Source organism: Dioscorea cayenensis, chromosome 16 (genome assembly GCF_009730915.1).
Source record: "Dioscorea cayenensis subsp. rotundata cultivar TDr96_F1 chromosome 16, TDr96_F1_v2_PseudoChromosome.rev07_lg8_w22 25.fasta, whole genome shotgun sequence".
Taxonomy (NCBI): Eukaryota; Viridiplantae; Streptophyta; class Magnoliopsida; order Dioscoreales; family Dioscoreaceae; genus Dioscorea; species Dioscorea cayenensis.
Window position 1 is genome coordinate 1,786,456 of NC_052486.1, and position 5,444 is coordinate 1,791,899.

The window sequence follows — 5,444 nt, forward strand, 5'->3', positions numbered from 1 at the left end:
TCCGCCATGCATCTCCCTTTAATAATAGCCAACTAGGAATCGCCAACTAAAACATTGATGACTCGCCAATCTCATTAGCTAGCAATTTGAAATGATTTTGCAAGAAGAATTAATCGATCGATATCCTCAAATAGAAATGACTTTAGGTGCTGTCTTTAGTAATATAAGTGCATGAACCCAGTCAGCCATTCTAGGTTGGCTTTACCCACAAAAGAACACACATACTAAAGTTTGACAAGATCTTCTGGATCACTGTAACCAATGTTTCTAGAAGAAGAAAATAAGAAAACCTTATCTGGTCCATGTGCTTGTCCGCACTCAAAGCAAAACACTACTTGTTTAATTTCATCTCGAGTAAACAACATCTCAAGAGATGAGAGATCCATTTCTCTCTTATGGGCAAACATGTGCTCACAGCAATCCAGGGAGAAAACGGTAGGGTCTAGAGGAAACTAAGTGACACAAGTAGTAGTATATGGATCTTTTCCTTTTGACTTTCTCTCTCCACCTTTTTCTTCATACTTGTCTGCCCTCACCTTATAACATGTGCGATTATAAACTTAAAGAGTTAAAAGAGGGTTAAAAGTTAGTGTGCTAGCTCCATATGATATCAACATGGAAGAAAATTATGTGGAAATTAAGGATTTGAGAGTCAATATCAACCACACAAATTTACATATTTCAAATTCCACAACAGACAATATTGTAGTGTTAAGAATCTATCAATAAGAAATTTATTTATGCTGATGTAATGCATGTTCCGATCATGAGTGATCACTAACTCCAAATGTCAAAAACTATATATTCCAGTATTGAATTTAACTTCATGCATCCAAATGTCTTTGTCATTCTGTGCCATTACATAACTATATATGTATGCATGCATGCATATATATATATATAAGTGGCATAGTTCAATGCATTTACTCATACACATAAGATCATGGCTACTACTAGCTACAGATTATCATCTTCATCTTTCCATTTATCCTTTTGATATTCACCAACAAAACTAGCCATGTTAGCCCTCCCCGATGAGTTTTCCTTTCTCACTTTATACTAGCTAATTAGTGTTTGAAAAACTCCATTTTGAAAATTTCTTTTTGTTAGGTATTAATCTATACACCACAAGCCCTTAAAAGGTTATGGTCAAATTAATTATAAACTTTTTAATGAAAAAGGAGCTCTAGAGCTTTTTATTCAAGAAGAAAAAGCAAAACCAAGGAAAGACAAGAAGCATCTAAAAACATAACAGACCTAAACAAAGTGGAAAAACAAAAACAAATTACAGATGAATCCCATTCACTCAAGAAGTTCTTTTCATAATCCATCGAGAGAGATCCCTCCCATGTTGAACAACGTTAACTCGTGCATGTACTTGTGCACCATGCGTGGCTAAACTTGTCGCAACCTTAGCCCCACTTCTGGGAAATGATATACAGTTGAGGGTTGCCAAGACTTGAGATGAGATTGATGATATTTGTAATGACCGGGTTCAATCTCCAAATGTGATCTGATTTCCATTCTTTAAAGCCAAATTGAGCTCAGCATAGGAAAAAGAAAATGTGCTTGTTAGCATGCTGCTCTCATGTTGTATGTAGAATAGAGCATCCCTGAGTGCCAAAGCTTCAGTTTCACTCTAGATTCTGCTTTAATTCTATTGCAGCTCTACATCAGACAAATTTAAATTAAAATTGATAATATAGAAACTTGCCCCAGAATTGTCAAGATCTCTATTCCACTGGCCAACTGTGAAAAAGAAATCAGCCATCATGATTGGGTAAAAATTATTTAATAAAAGATTCCTGCTAGACTAAGAAGAGGATGAAGAGAAATACTACCTGACATGAGCAACGGCTCTTTTAGAAAGTACATAGCAATCAAGAGGCTCATTTCTAAACACAATATTACACCTTGCCTTCTAGATGAACTAGGCAGTGACCACTATAATAAATTGAGTAAAGATGTCTCATCTTAGCTGTGAATGGACTTAACCAGCTATCGGAAGTGAAGCTATCCCTACGAGAAGAGCAAAGGAAGAGACTTACCATTGTTGTTGAGTTTGGTTTCAATTCAGCTCATAGTCTCCATTACCTGTCAAGTAGCATTGCCCTGCTAATAAAGTTGACTCCATATAGCATAGGGCACTACGAGAAGAGTAATACATTAAGCATTACTCAGTCATCTTAAACCAGTAGGGTTATATTATTAAATGGAAAAACTTACTTTATTAAATTGATACTATTAAATACTACACCTATAGCAAAGACACATACACTGCAAACCATATCAAATTAAAAGAGAAAACATACATTATACACATTAGACAACACCATGAAGAATGACACATGTGAGATTGCATAACAATCAAAAAAATCTCCTTTAGCATAACATTATCGCTTTCAATCATGTACATAAAGGAAAATGAAAAACAAAACCCTAGCCGAAAAATCTCTTTGCAAACTACAATATCATCCAATAATCACACCATAAAACCGAAAAATTTCTCTTTCTAACAAACTATTTTACAAATCAAACGACCACAAAACCCACAGAATGTAAAAACAAAACAAAAACCTGCGACCTTCTTCAATCAAGGCTCCACCTCTGCCTTTCAACGCCTTAAAAAGCGCAAAACTAATAAATCGCGAAAGAGTTGGATGGGAGTTCTCCAGCAATTGAGCGGTGGAACAAAATTCGTCCCCATCAAGATGTCTAGCAATAACAACCTTGCGTGAAAAAGGGAAAGACAAAAAGTGGCGAACAAAGAAAACCGTGCCAATACGGTGTTCTCTCGGATTACCATTGCACCAAAGAATGATATCCAAAGAATGGCTGCTATGGTCACACTGCTCACACCATGTCGCAGCTTGTCACCACTTCCCAATCAAGGGACTATTTCGCCTAAAAAAATTCAAAACCAAGTATGTTAACCACCATTACATGCTTGGGGGTTTTGAAAATCATTGTATTAAAAAGCAAGGGGCTTTTTAGGATACTCAAATTTGAGGGACACCCAGCTATTGCAAATTTCCGCGTAGCTTGTGGCAATTAATCTGATTATTTTTATTTTTTGTTTTTTGCTTTTTTGTTTTTTTGTAAACATGGATGAACTATATTCATTAAAAAGTAGAAGGTACAACACAAATGAGTGACAAACCCAAAAAGGTTATAGATTACTGGTAAATCACACAAATAATCACTAAACTATAGATTATTTCTGCCTTTTGCCATCGACTTGTGGCCTCTGATTCTGGATCACTAAACTTTAATTTTGCTTCCAATCAAGACACTAGGAGAACGTCGTTAATCTAGCGCCCGACGTGAAGTGTAAGCCATGTCACTAAAGTTCAGTGACCTAAATAGAAATTTATTAAAATTAAGTGACCAAAATAGGAATAACTCTAAAGTTTAATGACTATTTGTATGGTTTACCTTAATTTTTTCAGGTTTTTGTTGTAATTGTAGATGCAATTTTTTTTGTATAGATGTATTTGTATAATATATACATTCAGTAAATCAACTATTGAATGTTCAAAAATGACATTCACAAAACACAATTATAGAAGAGATGTAAACTATTAATCATGTATTGAAATGACATTCAACAGTAGTTTACATCTCTTCCATGATTAGCAATTTACATCTTTTCTATGATTGTGTTTTGTGAATGTCATTTTTGAACATACAACAGTTGATTTATTGAATGCATATATTGTTTCATTCATTTACAAATATATCTTTACAAGAAAAATTGCATCTACAATTACAACAAAAACTTGATTAGGGTAAACCACACAAATAGTCACTAAACTATAGAGTTATTCTTATTTTTGATCACTTAACTTTAATAAACGTCTATTTAGTCATTGAAACCTTTAGTGACATGGCATATGTGATACATGGCTTGCCACGCCGTGACGCTAAGCACTGCTGCTCATGAAGGAGCTTTGATTGGTAGTAAAATTAAATTTAATTTTACTGACCAAATAGAATTTTTAAAAAGTTCAATGACCAAAAACAGAATAGCTTTTATAGCTTTTAGATGACTATTTGTGGTTTACTCTAAATTAATTTCTAAACACAAAAATATGTAAGCAAATAAAAATATTTATAAAAGTATAAACATAAATATAATTTATATAAGAGTATATTAAGAATTATATATATATCCATCTACAAGCAGTTTTCCCGTGTGTGTGTGTATATATATATCACTTCTAATAGAAAAATAATAAAGGACAACTAATAATAGTATTTACGTCACCCTTTTTTATACTGTTTAATATAAACATTACCAAACAAAGATCGAAAACCCGCAGTACAGATGATGGTACGATGAGAATAGTATAAGAATCCATGGTGAATGTAAGATATGAACAAGACGTGTGAACACCGCTTTGCAAGCGAGAGATTTGAACCCACGACCTCCCCTTATACTGTCGGCATACCATCGCTATCCAATCGTTAATAAAGCGACAACTTCATACAATAATTATTGGATAAAGTCCCGTAGCATTAATATTTTTATGTTTTAAATTTCTCGAAACAGTATAGCGTAAGTCTCGCAAAAGGAAATCATCAAACAGGACGATTGGCTGGCGTACTCGAGCCCCACAAGACCTCAACCAAATGAGGGGCAACTCAGGTGGCGCCATAGTGGCGCGGTGGTGACTAATGGTGGTGAATCTCTTAGAGCAAATCGCAAGGTTGGTCAAGAATCGGGGTGAGTTTTTGAGTGGTTATCCAAACTTATATTGAAAATGCGCATTAAATTTTCGATTTCATTTCATCACAAGATAATCGGTTTTCATGCAGCTTCTGCAACATAGATGCCGGAATGTCTTCATAGATGGCCACTGCGTCAATGTCAAACCCGCTTATGAGAGTATGCTACACCAAAGAGTGAAAGAAAAACTACACCAAAGAGTGAAAGAAAAGAGGTCCTAAAGCGAAATTGAAATCAGTACGATTGCGAACTTTTAGGTTTTTGAATTTGCACAGGCAGTTACACGATTGTGCAAATTACAAGTTGCTGAATTTTCACCATGCGCTATAGTGCTATAGCTATCGTAACATTGCTAAAAATATAATCACTAGCAATACAAAATTCTGCAATACTAGAAATTCCTGAGAGTTGCACGGATAGCGACACGGTTGTAAAGACGCCATGCTGATTTGGATTAGGGTTTGTGTTGAGTGTTACAATTCGCTGAACACTACAATACGTACTCCACCGAAAACTCCGATTTTGTGGATTGTCATCATCCTTTTCCCCAAAACATTATTGAATTACGCCTGTGAACATAAGATGGCTTTACTATGTAGTTTTATTAGCAACGTAGCATAATACAAGACAACAAGTACAAAAGAAAAACTATAACAGCGGTCTTCTAAGTAGTTCAACGACCAAATGTGCCTATTAAGATAATTTTTATCGTCGA